Source organism: Giraffa tippelskirchi, chromosome 4, assembly GCF_054371585.1.
Source record: "Giraffa tippelskirchi isolate mGirTip1 chromosome 4, T2T-mGirTip1v1.2.pri, whole genome shotgun sequence".
NCBI classification, from domain to species: domain Eukaryota; kingdom Metazoa; phylum Chordata; class Mammalia; order Artiodactyla; family Giraffidae; genus Giraffa; species Giraffa tippelskirchi.
The window spans coordinates 52,978,702-52,994,825 of NC_137278.1; the positions used below are offsets into that span (position 1 = coordinate 52,978,702).

At 39.4% G+C, this 16,124-nt stretch overlaps 1 long non-coding RNA gene across 1 annotated transcript in view; it reads right to left on the minus strand.

The window, feature by feature from the left end:
- The window catches only part of LOC145547405 (uncharacterized), an 84,677-nt gene extending 69,251 nt beyond the window's left edge, over window positions 1-15,426 (minus strand). Inside the window, exon 1 of the long non-coding RNA XR_014083812.1 lies at window positions 15,337-15,426. This is a non-coding gene — a long non-coding RNA (uncharacterized LOC145547405). The remainder of the gene's footprint in view (window positions 1-15,336) is intronic.
- Between the last annotated feature and the right edge of the window lie 698 nt (window positions 15,427-16,124).

Genomic DNA, 16,124 nt, shown 5'->3' on the forward strand with positions numbered 1-16,124 from the left:
CACTTACACCAATGGACAGATCATCAAAACAGAAAATTAATAAGGAAACACAAGTCTTAAATGATACATTAGATGAGATGGATCTCATTGATATCTTCAAGATATTCCACCCAAATGTAGAAGAATATACCTTCTTCTCAAGTGCACATGGAACATTCTCCAGGATAGACCATATCTTGGGTCACAAATCAAACCTCAGTATTTAAGAAAATTGAAATTGTATCAAGCATCTTCTCCAACCACAATGTTATGAGATTAGATATCTATTACAAGAAAAAAAAACTGTAAGAAACACAAACACATGGAGACTAAACAACATGTTTCTAAATAACCAACAGGTCACTGAAGAAATCAAAAGGGAAATCAAAAAATTTCTAGAAACAAATGACAATGAAAACACAAAAACTCAAAACTTATGAGATGCAACAAAAGCAGTTCTAAGAGGGAAGTTTATAGCAATACAATCCTACCTCAAGAAACAAGAAAAACATCAAATAGACAGCCTAACTTTACACCTAAAGCAACTGGAAAAAGAAGAAAAAAAAATCAAAATTAGTAGAAGGAAAGAAATCATAAAGATCTGAGCAGAAATAAATGAAAAAGAAATGAAAGAAGCAATAGTAAAGATTAATAAAACTAAAAACTGAAAAGATAAACAAAACTGACAAGCCTTTAGCCACACTGATGAAGAAAAAAAGAGAGAAGAATCAAATCAACAAAATCAGAAATGAAAAAGGAGAGGTTACAACAGACAATGCAGAAATGCAAAGGATTATAAGAGACTATTATGAACAACTATATGGCAATAAAATGGATAACCTGGAAGAAATGGACAGATTCTTAGAAAAGTTCAATCTTCCAAGACTGAACCAGGAAGCAATAGAAATTATGAACAACCCAATTACAAGCACTGAAATTGAAGCTGTGATCAAAAATCTCCCAAAAAACAAAAGCCCAGGATGAGATGGCTTCACAGGAGAATTCTGTCAAACATTTAGAGAAAAGCTAATGCCTATCCTTCTGAAACGTTTTCAAAAAATTGCAAAGGAAGGAACACTTCAAAACTCACTCTGCGAGGCCACCATCGTCCTGACACCAAAACCAAATAAAGACAACACAAAAAAAAGGAAACTGCAGGCCAATATCACTGATGAACATAGACGCAAAAATCCTCAACAAAATTTTAGCAAACAGAATTCAGCAACACATCAAAAAGCTCATACACCGTGATCAAGTTGGGTTTATTCCAGGAATGCAAGGATTCTTCAATATACATAAATCAATCAATGTGATACACTATATTAACAAATTGAAAGATAAAAACCATATGAGCATCTCAATAGATGCAGGAAAAGCCTTTGACAAAATTCAGCACCCGTTTATGATTAAAACTCTTCAAAAAATGGGCATAGAAGGAAACTACCTCAACATAGTAACGACCATATATGATAAACCTACAGCAAACATTATTCCCAATGATGAAAAACTGAAAGCATTCCCCCTAAGGTCAGGAGGAAGACAAGGGGGTCCACTTTCACCACTATTATTCAACATAGTTCTAGAAGTCCTAGCTATAGCAATCAAAGAAGAAAAAGAAATAAAAGGAATCCAGATCAGAAAAGAAGAAGTAAAGCTCTCACTGTTTGCAGATGACATACTGTATATAGAAAGCCCTAAAGATAGTATCAGAAAATTACTAGACTTAATCAGTGAATTTAGCAAAGTTGCAGGATACAAAAGCAATACACAGAAATCACTTGCATTTCTATATCTTAACAATGAAAAGTCAGAAAGAGAAATTAAGGAATCAATCCCATTCACCACTGCAACAAAAAGAATTAAAAATCTAGGATTAAACTTACCTAAGGAGACAAAAGAACTGTACACAGAAAATTATAAGACACTAATGAAAGAAATCAAAGATGACATAAATGGAGAGATATTCCATGTTCCTTGGTAGGAAGAATCAATATTGTTGAAATGACTATACTACCAAATGCAATCTGCAGATTCAGTGTGATCCTTATCAAATTACCAATGGCATTTTTCATAGAACAATATCAAAAAATTTCACAATTCATATGGAAACACAAAAGATCCCGAATAGCAAAAGCAGTCCTGAGAAAGAAGAATGGAGCTGGAGGAATCAACCTTCTTGACTTCAGATTATACTACAAAGCTACAGTCATCAAGACAGTATGGTACTGGCACAAAAACAGAAATATAGACCAATGGAACAAGATAGAAAGCCCAGAAATAAACCCATGCACCTACGGGTACCTTATTTTTTACAATGGAGGCAAGAATATACAATGGGGCAAAGATAGCCTCTTCAATAAATGGTGCTGGGAAAACTGGACAGCTACATGTAAAAGAACGAAATTAGAGCACTTCGTAACACCATACACAAAGATAAACTCAAAATGGATTAAAGGCCTAAATGTAAGACCAGAAACTATAAAACTCTTAGAGGAAAACATAGGCAGAACAATCAATGATCTAAACCAAAGCAAGATCCTCTATGACCCACCTCCTAGAGTAATGGAAATAAAAACAAAAGTAAACATGTGGGACCTGATTAAACTTAAAAGCTTTTGCACAGAAAAGGAAACTATAAGCAAGGTGAAAAGACAGCCCTCAGAATGAGAGAAAATAATACCAAATGAAACAACTGACAAAGGATTAACTTCCAAAATATACAAGCAGCTCACACAACTCAGTGCCAGAAAAACAAACAACTCCATCAAAAAGTGGGAAAAAGACCTAAACAGACATTTCTTCAAAGACATACAGATGGCTAACAAACACATGAAAAGATGCTCAACATCACTCATTATTGCTGCTGCTACTGCTGCTGCTAAGTCGCTTCAGTCGTGTCCGACTCTGTGCGATCCCATGGACGGCAGCCCACCAGGCTCCGCCATCCCTAGGATTCTCCAGGCAAGAATACTGGAGTGGGTATTAGAGAAAGGCAAATCAACACCACAATCAGATATCACTTCACACCTGTCAGAATGGTCATCATCAAAAAGTCTACAAACAATACATGTTGGAGATGGTGTGGAGAAAGGGGAATTCTCTTGAACTGTTGGTGGGAATGTAAGTTGATACAGCCACTATGGAAGACAGTATGGAGATTTCTTTAAAAACTAGGAATAAAACCACCGTATGACCTAGCAATCCCACTCCTACACATATACCCTGAGGAAACCAAAATTGAAAAAGACACATGTATCCCATTGTTCATTTTAACACTATTTACAATAGCTAGAACACAGAAGAAACCTAGATGTCCATCGACAGATGAGTGGGTAAAGAAGTTGTGGTACATATACACAATGGAATATTACTCAGCCATAAAAAGGAATGCATCTGAGTCAGTTCTGAAGAGGTAGATGAACCTAGAACCTATTATACAGGGTGAAGTGAGTCAGGAAGGGAAAGATAAATATCTAATTCTAATGCATACATATAGAATCTAGAAAAATGGTAGCGAAGAACTTATTTACATGGCAGCAATGGAGAAACAGACATAGAGAATAGACTTATGGACATGGGGAGAGGGGAGGAGAGAGTAAGATGTATGGAAAGAGTAACATGGAAACTTACATTACCATATGTAAAGTGGATAGCCAATGGGAATTTGCTGTATGGCTCAGGAAACTCAAACAGGGGCTCTGTGTCAAGCTTGAGTGATGGGATGGGAGGGGAGAAGGGAGGGAGGTTTGGGAGGGAGGGGATATTTGCATACCTATGGCTGATTCATGTTGAGGTTTGACAGAAAACAGCAAAATTCTGTAAAGCAATTATCCTTCAATAAAAAAATTTTTTTTTAAAAAAAGGCATCAGTACTCAGAAGAGTTGGATGTAGGGAATTTCCTGGTGGTCTAACGGTTAAGACTTCACCTTCCACTGCAGGGGCTGTGGGTCGATCCCTAGTCAGGGAGTTAAAATATGACATGCCTCTCTTGAGAGTCCCTTGGACTGCAAGGAGATCCAACCAGTCCATCCTAAAGGAGATCAGTCCTGGGTGTTCATTGGAAGGACTGATGTTGAAGCTGAAACTCCAATACTTTGGCCACCTTATGTGAAGAGCTGACTCCTTGGAAAAGACTCTGATGCTGGGAAAGATTGAGGGCAGGAGGAGAAGGGGATGACAGAGGATGAGATGGCTGGATGGAATCATCAACTCAATGGACATGGGTTTGTGTGGACTCCGGAAATTGGTGATGGACAGGGAGGCCTGGTATGCTGTGGTTCATGGGGTCACAAAGAGGCGGACACAACTGAGCGACTACATTGCCAAAGAACCAAAACATAAAACAGAAGCAATATTGTAATAAATACAATAAAGAATTGTTTAAGTTGGAAGTACAGGAATAGAAAAATTATAATAAGGAAATCAAAACCAAAAAAGTGATCGTAAGAATATTATTAATATCAGACAAAACAAACACTAAGGCAAACAGTATTGTGAGAGATTAAAAAAGTCATTGAAGATTTAACTGATAGAAAGATATAACAATCCTAAATTCATACATCTCTGATAACAGCCTCAAAATGTATAAAGCAATATTTAAAAGCAAGGAAAATCTAATAAATAGATATCGAAATACAGAATTTTAAGAAGTCTCTCTCAGTAACTAAAAATTAAAGCTAATAAAGAAAATTAGTAAGTACTTGGAAAGATGAGGCTAGAAATTAAAAATGTAAACTAATGACATTAATAAGACATTACATTTAACAATTGTTGGCAAAGTCAATCCAACATAAAAATGAGCAAGACATACATATGGGGCATTTACAAAAAAAATAAAAAGCATAAATGGCTAATAAACATGAGATGTCCAACCTCATTAAAAATCAGGTGCAAATTAAAACTATAATGAGATGCCATATCAGCAATACCATGATGTCAGTGAGGATGTGACACTGGAAGAGGTCCAGTGGTGGGAGCTTAACTTGCTTCCGCCATTTTGGAGGGTGGTGTGGCATTATTGCCTGAGGTTGAACTTGCAAACATCCCTTCATCAGCAGCTTTACTCCTATGAGAGTGTATTAGTCTGCTCAGGCTGCCATAACAAAACACAGACTGGGTAGCTCAAAGAACAGAAACTGCTGAGAGAATAGCATTGAAACATATACATTACCATATGTAAAATAGATAGCTAGTAGGAATTTGCTGTATGATGCAGAAAGCTCTAACCTGGTGCTCTGTGACAACCTAGAGGGGCAGAATGGGCTGGGAGGTGGAAGGGAGGTTCAAGAGAAGGGTACATATATAAACCTATGGCTGATTCAATGTGATGTATTGCAGAAACCAGCACAATATTGTAAAGTAATTATTCTCCAATTAAAAATAATTTTTTTAAAAAAGGAACAAAAATTTACATTCTCCCAGTTCTGGAAGCTGGAAGTCCAAGTTCGAGGTGTCAGTAGGGTCCTTCCAATCCTTCCCCACTTGGCTTACAGACAGTCATCCTCTTGCTGCCTCTTCACATGGCCTCCCCTCAGGTCACACTTTGTGTCTCTCTGTGTGACCTAATCTCTTATTTAGGAAACCAGTCAGATTGGATTAGTCCCCACCCTAGCAGCTTCACTTTTGGCTTAATTACTCCTTTCATGTCCCTATCTCCAAAAATAGTCACATTTTGAAATACTGGGGGTTAAGACTTCAACTTATGCACTTTGTACAGACATAACACAGTTCAGACAAAGAGCTGCCTTGGAAAAACTCTCCCTTGTGACACAAAGAAATGTGTAAGCAGCCTTATTGCATCTGCTGTAATAACATGTAACAAGATAGAAATACTGGATAGAGTAGAGTCTAAATGCTCTTCATCAGGAGAGTGGTAACAAATGGAGGCACTTTAGAATAACACACTACTGTTAAAATGAACTATAGTTATATGTCAAAGTGGGTAAAATTTAGAAATATATATTTTTGAGTGACAAAAGCAAATTGAAAAAAAATATCATGCAGAACAATACAATTTTAGTATTGATAAAATTGTAAAATATACAGAACAATGTATATTATTGAAGACAACTTTAAATATGTAAATTAAAGCAAAAAGACATGATGGGAATAATAAATTCAGGCCGATACTTACATGAGATGAGAGGATAAGGAATGCATTTTGAGGAAGCATCCATAAGGGCTTCAGCTGTGTTGATTATGTTTTTCTTCTTGAGATGAGTATCCTGGTTTTCATTGTATTACTATGTGTATCTTTTGAATATCAAATACTTATCATAAATTGAAGTTAAAATCAAAATATAAGAATTATGGCTTTCTGTGTTTAATTTTCTTGTTGCTTTTCAGTTGCTAAGTCATGTCTGACTCTGTGTGACCGTCCTTCACTACCTCCTGGAGTTTACTCAAACTCAAACTCAAGTCCACTGAGTTGATGATGAATCATCTCATCCTCTGTCACCCCCTCCTCCTGCTGCTTTCAGTCTTTCCCAGCATCAGGGTCTTTTCCAGTGAGTAGCCTCTTCACATCAGGTGGCTAAAGTACTGGAGCTTCAGCTTCAGCATCAGTTCTCCTAATGAATATTCAGGATTGATTTCCTTTAGGATTGACTGGTTTGATCTTGCTGTACAAGAGTCTTCTACAGCACCACAATTCAAAATCATCAGTTCTTCAGAGCTCAGCCTTCTTAAGCAACGTATTTGCTGCTTTTTGAGCTTTTTTTTTTTTTACTTAATAAAGGGTTTACATGTTTAAGACATTTTTTAAAGGAGGCTCAACTATGTATAAGAACCAAGAGAATAACATAAAAATGCAGAAAAAATAAAATAGACTATTTCCCCAAAGTTAAATGCTACATTACCAAGACAGAGAATGATGAAGGAAGAGTAGAAAAATCGGAAATGAGAAGAGAAAAATGTTTTAAGATGAATAAAATTGTGGAATGCCAATAATCAATATATATAAATCAACTCAAAGTGCAAAACTTAGAAATATATTACAACAGTAAGCACTGCAATCAACTTGAATGTTGTTCTCACCCTATTCATATCTCTAACTTCCCCATGAGGAAATGCAAATGTGCCTTTTATAGTCAAAAGAAAACAATTTTCTTTTCATTTAGTTTTTTCCATGACCATTAACAAGACATTGGCACAGATTTTTGAAAGTCTATTTATACTTTGCTAAAATTGAAATTAGATATAGACAGCTATTAGTAACTCTCTTAAGAGTGTGAATATTAGACTCATTACTTATATCAGAGAAAAGTGAGATTATGTACAATCAAATATGAATAAATAAAATACAATAATACTTTATTAATGTGTTATTAAAGGTTTAATAAAATGCTAATATTTTATTAATGACAATTAGGAGCCACTAGAGTGGTTTATGTTATAATGAGAACATCTGGTAAAAATATAATCCTCTCAGCAGATTTCTTTACTGATGATGAAAGCAGGGTTACTTAGCACTGACTAGCAAAGGGTCCTTCAATTTTCTCCTGAGTACGATGGAAATCTCAAGGTTCTGGTCCATTGCAAACATCCCCAACTATTTCAGAAAGGCCACCAAGGTGTCTTCTCGGATGTGATTAATACCGATCCTTCCAATACCATGTGGTGTCATTTTCACCTCCTCTGTTCTCATTGTCAATCTAGCTCTTTGAGCTCTCAGGCAAAACAATGAATCACAGTGCATTCTCACTTCCAGCTGACACCCACAATGCTGTGCCCATGCGTGCTAAGTCACCTCATTAGTGCCTGACTCTGTGTGACCCCATGGATGGTAGCCTGCCAGGCTCCTCTGTCCATGGGATTTCCCAGGCAAGAATACTGGAGTGGGTTGCCATAGACTCCTCCAGGGGATCATCCATACCCAGGGATCGAACTCGCATCTCATATGTCTCTTGCATTGGCAGGCAGGTTCTTTACCATAGTGCCACCTGGGAAGCACCCAAACCACCCCCTGAGTCAAGGTGCCACAAGGGGGAAAGGCCAATGACCGGTCTGTGCTACATTACAGCATTCGGGGGGTGGTTGACTGTACCACATGCAGGTACCTGAGCCAAACACATCCAATCAGAGTTCTTCTCCTGTATTTTCCAGACTGGAGTTGGAAGAGCTGTGAGCTGAGAGGACTGGAAACTGGGTAGTTGTGTCTGTTGTTGGTGAGTATTCTCACTGAACGAAGGAAGGAATGAATGAGCAGAGGTGTGGTCGTTGGCACCCTTGTCAGCCTCACTCCCTTTTCCCCAGGGATGAGTTTTTCCTACAGGAACCTCATTTTCTCTTTCACAGCTGATGTCCATCTACTAATCATCCAGACTTTCTCACACATAGTCAAATCTGGGTAAGCATGGTTAGGTTTAAATGGGGACCCATTTACCTGATAAATTACACCAAAAATGCAACAAGATGCTGTGTGAGGTAGTGAATTACTCAATACTCAAAATATATGGGCAGAGAGTAGAAAACGTTCTCTCTTTTTTTAAAAAAGAGAGAAATATTTTTTTTTAAAGGATGTCTTCTTGCAGAGCTCCATTAAGCAACTTACCTGCCCAGACTCATTTGGTACTAAATAGTGCCATTCTGAGGGAAAAGTCCACTCCCACAACTGTACATTTCAGTTCAGTTCAGTTGCTCAGTCATGTCCGACTCTTTGCGACCCCGTGGACTGCAGCACACCAGGCTTCTCTGTCCATCACCAACTCCCAGAGCTTGCTCAAACTCACGTCCATCGAGCTAGTGATACCATCCAACCATCTCATCCTCTGTTGTCCCCTTCTCCTTCTGCCTTCAATCTTTCCCAGCATCAGGGTCTGTTCAAATGAGTCAGTTCTTTGCATCAGGTGGCCAAAGTATTGGAGTTTCAGCTTCATCATCAGTCCTTCCAATGAATATTCAGGACAGATTTCCTTTAGAATGGACTGGTTTGATCTCCTTGCAGTCCAAGGGACACTGCCTATTAAATCATTGGAAGATATTGCCAGGTACCCTAACCTCTCAGCTTGGAATTTTACCCTTCTTGTTCACAAAGACACTTCTATTTCCTAAGTAGAAATAGATCCAGATTCAGTCTAAATTTTTGTCTTGAAATTTCCTCTTCTCAAAAGAGAAACTAAAATCTAGGGAAGAACTCCAAATAGTGTGAATCATTAACCAATCCAAAAGTTCCAGACCCTGAAAGTTTCTAAAATGTATAAAGCTGGGGCCACCTAAGCTGAATCTGTTATATTCTGATTGTGAAATGGATGGTGAATTTCAGAGGAAGATGAAATGTTTTAAAAACAAAACCTAACTTTTTCTTTCTTTGGCTGTTTCTGGGCTCCTGTGATGGACATATCCTAAGAAACACGCTTGCTCCCTGGAAGAACAGCTATGACAAACCTAGACAGTATATTAAAAAGCAGAGACATCACTTTGCTGACAAAGCTGTGGTTTTTCCAGTAGTCATGTATGGATGTGACAGTTGGATCAGAAAGAAGGCTGAGCACCAAAAAATTGATGCCAGAAACTCTTGAGAATCCCTTGGACAGCAAGGAGATCAAACCCAGTCAATCCTAAAGAAATCAATCCTGAATATTCATTGGAAGGACAGATGCTGAAGCTGAAGTTCCAATACTTTGGCCACCTGATGTGAACTGACTCATTGGAAAAGGCCCTGATGCTGGGAGAGATTGAGGGCAAGAAGAGAAGGGGATGACAGGGGATGAGATGGTTGGATGGCATCATTGACTCAATGAACATGAGTTTGAGAAAACTCCGGGAGACAGTGAAGAACAGGGAAGTCTGGCATGCTGCAGTCCATGGGGTCGCAAAGAGTTGGACATGACTGAGTGACTGAACAACAACAAGATGATTCTCAATGAATGAACATCCTGGTATAATCCACTCCCTTTGAGTGTGGGCAAAGCCTAGACATGCTTCTAGCCAACAGAACATGACAGAGGTGATGTCATTCTCATGGTGGTATTATATTACATAAGACTCCGTGTCAGCAGACTGGAAAGTGACATTCTCTACTGGCCTTGAAGAAGCAAACAGCCATGTTGTATTTTGAACTGCAGGAGAACCACAAGGCGGGGGACTGCAGGACAGCCTCTCAAACCTGATAGCAATCTCCAGCCAGTAACCAGTAAGTCCCAGAGATCTGCCAATAACCTATGTAAGCTCAAAAGTGGATATTTTTCTGATGGGCCTCCACATGAGAATGCAGCCCAATCAGCATTTTAACTGCAGTCTGGTGAGACCCTGAGCAGAGGACTCAGTCAAGCATTGCCCTTCAGATTCCACCCATGGACACAGTGAGATTAAAAAAAAATATGCACTGTTTTAAGTGACTACATTTGTGATAATTTGTTATGCCACAGTAGGAAGCTAACGGTCTCTTCTCCTGATCCACCACCTCCCCCTTTTCTTTCTGTCCTTATGTCTGCAAACATTCATTTATTCATTTAATTTTTGAGAATCTACTCCATTTAATGCCCTGGACCAGACTCCAAAGATACAGCAAGGATCAAAACAGTCTTTGCTCTCTTGGAGTGTACATTCTGGTGAAGGAAGACAGATGATAAGCATATTAAAAAAAAACTATTTTTTGAAAAGTAGCTTGAGAAAAATAACCAGGGGAATGTTACTTAATCCTCTCTAATTTTACATTTGTTTTTAATTTCTATTCCCCTTTCTGGTTTCTTTTCAATATGGATAAGTATGCTTTGGGCAAAACAATAAAATTCATTCTATCAAGTGGATGACCCAAGAATCATTCACTCATCAACAGAAAGATGGGCTGATGGATGAAAGATAAATTACTGCAAAAATAAAATATTCCAGTGAGGCTAACAAAGTAAACATGAGCTGGTACCAGGACTCAGGAAATACGAGAGTTTTTATTTGCGTATACTTATCCAACCTCTGTTTTTTGCTTTTCTTTTCCACATAAAGGTTTATGTCATCATATTCTGCCACATTCAAATACTTCAACTTACCCTCTAAGACTATCTGAGCCCCATCCTCTGCCCTCCTTTCTTCTCTTTTTCTCTCAGCTAGTTGTAGACAGTGGTAAGGGAACTGGGAACCATCTTACAGAGGGAGACGAATGGGTAGGACTTTTCCTTCTCCAAGAAACGAATAGGAAACCAAACCAATTCACTAAAAGGAAACTAAATCAATGACCTCAAGTAACAAATCGATTCCAGAAAACTACAAAAAAAAAAAAATTTAATAACGGCAATTTGTTCAAAATGTAATGAGATCCCTAAGAAACTTGTCCCTGGAGAGATTCAAGCAGAGCTTATATGTCTTCCTCTTATGGTTGTTATGAACCATTTCTACACTGGCTAGAAAAACTGATAATGAGTTTATTACCCCTCTGTATCCAGGTTCGGTTGCAGAGGACAGAATTCGCTCCAGCTGCTTTAAGCAGAAAGGAATTTGTTAAGTGTTATTAGGTGGCTGGAAGATATACCTGGGAGGCAGGCTCAAGGCTGAGATTTTAGGAGCAACTTTCAGAACCACACAGCAGAACTCACCCTCTGAGGGAGCCTCAGCTGGGCCAGAAAGAAAGCTGAGAACACAGGAAGCTTCCCATTACATCTGTTGGCTCCAGGACCACACTGCCTCTCCCATGATAAGCATGTGGTAAGCTTGACCAGAATGGAAGCATCTGCCTCCCTATGTCCACTCTACCTTCCCAGTCTCATGGAAAGGGGATGTCTGCTTGGTGGAAGCCAAGACATTTGCAGAGCCCAAGATACAAGGAAATGTGTGCTTTGTGTGCATGAGAAGCTCCATAGTATGTAAGCTCTCTCTTGGTTCTCTGAAACATTGAAATCTTCCCAAATGTGGTCATTCCCAGTTTTAAGTTTCTCCTCCTTCCCACAAATGCTCCAACTTTGTAAATGATCTAGTGAGGCTATGAGCTCAACCTGTGTGGTCAGCTCCCATCAGAATCTGGAGCTGATTTTGACTATATCAACTCTGAGGCAACAAGAGATAAGAGATTCTCTTAGGGCAGAAGAAACTCACTTGGTCTCTGAGCCTTGAAATGAAAAATTAGAAATCCAAAAGGGTTTTTTTTTGTTGGTTAAAAATACTACTGGAGGGACTTTGATGGTGGTCCAGAGGCTAAGACTCCAAACTCCCAACGCAGGGGGGCCAGGTTCAATCGCTGGTCAGGGAACTAGATCCTACATATCACAACTAAAGAACCCTCATGTCTCAGTGAAGATCCAGTGCAGCCAAGTAAATAAACAATAAAAATTTAAAAATACTACAGGAAGAAGCAAGCCCATCCCAATGGTCCTTGTAATGCTATCCCAATAACCACAGTTGCAATATGCACTTTATTCCAGATGAACCTGTAATCTATGTAAGTTAAGTAATTTTGTCTCATGCTACCACTTCTGGTTTCAGTGCCTATGTTTCCAAATATACATCCTTTAAAATTAAAGATCAAGAGAAGATTTCCTTTCTACATATAATAATTTTCCATAATACTTAAACTTAAGTTAAAGAGTTTCTGTTCCTTGCAACCATTGATCTTTGATGACATCGTAGCAAATGGCCATTGAATACAAGAGCCAAAAGACAGCTGTTGAGTGAAGTGTACAGTTAGAAAAGAGTGATTTCATGGACTCAGGAGACATGATTTTTAATCCTAGCTCTGATTCTATCTCCTTATGTACTTAAAAAATTCACTTTACCTCTTGATGACTACATTTTCTTACCTCTAGAATGGGAATAATATCATCTGTCCCACTTGATTTCCTAAAGAGTTATATGAGATATATAATATGAGATATTGAATGGGAAAATTTTTTTAATCTACTGAAATAAAATTGCAGGCCAAAGCACATATCAAGCACTCTAGTAGGTCTTGGGATTGAATTTAATAACCAGGGAAGGCTGGTCCGAGAAAGCAACTCTCGAGCTGGTGGATGCAACTGGTAGAGAGGATGAAGCAAGGCAGAGAGAGCAGGATGCTATTATTCTGCACTGTCCTCTGAGAAATACATTCAAATGATGCTTCATTTAGCCTAAAATGATCAGGAATTGAGAAGTCAAAGCCAGAATAATCCTAAGATAATTAGCCAGTGGTTTCCAGATGTGATTCCCAGGTCAGCAGCATCAACATCATCTGGGAGCTTGATAAATATGTAATTTTGGGGCTTCACGCCAGAGCTACTATGTTAGTTACCTATTGCTATGTACAAATTATCCCTAATTTTGGTGGCTTAAAACAGCTAATATTTATTATCTCACCATTTCTGTGGAGTCAGAAACTTGAGTGTGACTTAGCCAGGTGCCTCTGCCTCAGAGTCTCTCATAGGCTGCAGTGAAGATGCTGACCAGGGCTGCAGTCATTCCAGAGCTGGAGTGGGAAGGATGTGTTTCCAAGCTCACTCACACAGCTGGTGGCCAGCCTCTTGTCCTCCCTGGCTATTAGAGATGTCAGTTTCCTGCCACTTGAGTCCTCTCTACTGGGCAGTTCACAACAGGTAGAGCATCATGGAAACCACAGTCTCTGAATCACAGAAATGATATTAGACCACCATTGCCATATTCTATTCATTAGAAGTGAGTCCCTAAGCCCAGTCCACACTCAAGGGGAAGGGATCACACAGAGGCATGAACACCAGGAGGAGGGATCTTTGGGAAGGTATCTCAAAGGATACCCATCAAACCCACTGACTCAGCAAGTCTGGGATGGGACCCAGACATCTGTTATAACAGCCCTGCTGGTGATTCAGACACACACTAAGGTTTAAGATCACTAGTCTAGGCTAGAAACAGGTCTCTGATCAGGGGAATCTTCCTGAAGAGCCTTACTTCTCATTTCATCCCCAGCCTCATCACAGGCAGAGAATTGCAACCCACCCCTTTCAGTTCCGCACACATGATTGCTTGCTTGCTTGTTTCCTAAGTCACTTCAGTCGTATCTGATTTTATGCAACTCTATGGACCTTAGCTCACCAGGTTCCTCTGTCCATGAGATTCTCCAGGCAAGAATACTGGAAGGGGATGCCATGCCCTCTTCCAGGGGGATCTTCCCAACCCAGAGATCGAGACTGTGTCTCTTTTGTCTCCTGCATTGGCAGGCAGGTTTTTTACCTCTAGCACCACCTGGGAAGCCCACACACATGATCAGGACCCACACAGTAGGGGCTGACAGAGAAACACAAGTGAAACAATTCCTGCTATCAAGGACCCCAAGCCTGGCCATGTAGAGTTCAGACACCTTGCATTTGCTTTTCCTTTTATCAACAGGTACCCTTTTGTTGGGTATTTGCTAGGCATCTGTTGCTATGCTAAGTATTTTACGATTATCTGTTTAATCTTCACAACAACCCAGTGAGATATGTACCATCATCCCCATTTAGCAAAGGAGAATTTCAAGGTTCAGGCCATTGAGTGACTTGTCCAGAATCAGACACAGTAAGTAGTCAAGTTGAGAAGCAAACTCAGGTCTCCTGACTGCAAATTGAATAACTACCTAGAATCCTAGCACCTCTGATTTTCCCAGTAACATCTCTCTCTTGAATACTCTGACACCCCAAATAATAAGCCTCAAAGCACCATGGCCCCACTGCCTACAGACCTCATAGATCCTGCCTGCCCCACTGGCAAAAGGAGTGTAGGAAATCAGATGAGAAATTCCAGGTCCCAAAGTCCTATTTCCAGGCCACAGGGAGGGACTCTCTAGGGTCATTCCTTCCATACTTGTGTGAAGAAAAAAATTGATTGGGAGCAAAGCTTGCTTGTCATAGAAAACTTAAATTGGTCATCACTACAGTCACTATCCTGGTAGTTCAGATGGTCAAGAATCTGCTGCAATGCAGGAGACACAGGTTGGATTCTTGGGTCAGGAAGATCCCCTGGAGAAGAGCATGGCAACCCAGTATTTTTATTTGGAGAATTCCACGGACAGAGGAGCCTGGCGGGATATAGTCATGGGGTCACAAAGAGTCAGACATAACTGAGCAACTAAGACTTTCACACACAGTCACTATAGCGGAGACTCCATGAACTCCTCTTCAGAATATGCATTAGCCATGTTTATTCCTCCAGGGCAGTGCTTCTCAAACTTCGCTGCACATTAGAATGACCTGGGAGCTTTTCGTTTTTTCCCCAATTTTATTAAAATATAATTGATCAAAAAAATGTGTAAATTTAAAATGTACAATGTGATGCGTCGATACATGTATATATTATAGAATATCTACCACAATCAAGTTAACTTCCATATCCATCATGTTGCATAATTACCTTTGTGAGTGTGTGGGTTGTATATGTGTGTGGTGAGAACACTTAATATCTACTCTCTTAGAAAACTTCAAGTATACAATACAGAACATTACCTATAGCCAGCAAGCTGTACGTTAGATCCTCAGAACTTACTCATCTTCTAACTGGAAGTTTCTACCCCTTGACCAACATTCTTCTTTCTCACCACTAGCCCCTGGGCAACCAGCATTCTACTCTCTGTTCCTAAGTCAACTTTGGTTTTGGATTCCACATATTAGTGATGTCATACAGTATCCGTCTTTCTCTCTCACCTGGGAGCTTGGTGATAGACCCTACCTTAGAGATTCTGCTGTAACTGCTCTGGTGTGAGATGCAAGCAGCCGTGCTCTTTCAAAGCTTCCCCGGAAATCCTCCTGGTGCCCAATTTGAGCATTGCTACTCCAGGGTTTCAGATGCTCTTTAGAACTGACAACAAAAAGAAAATAATGCCTTGCCTCCTGCTTTTAAAGCCCATCACCTATAAGGACAGGAGCAGAAAGCTGGAGAGCAGGGGTTTTGAGTCTCTCCCTGGCTTACTGTTTCTACTCCAACAGAAATCAAACCAAGCATATGAGCGAGGGTCCAGATACCTCAGCAATCACTGCATATGGACTGTGTAGACTGCACTAGCTTTTTTAATTCTTATGTTTTTAAGTGCTTATCTATGTGCCTGATATATAAAACATATGGTCTGTTCTGTTAGAGCAGGAATGTGCAGTGAAATCATAATGTGAAAATAAACAAATAAAAATTAAGCCAGACAAATGAAAAGATACTCAACATTGCTCAGAGAAATGCAAATCAAAACTACAATGAGGTACCAGCTCACACTCGTCACAATGGTAATTCTTAAAAGGTCTGC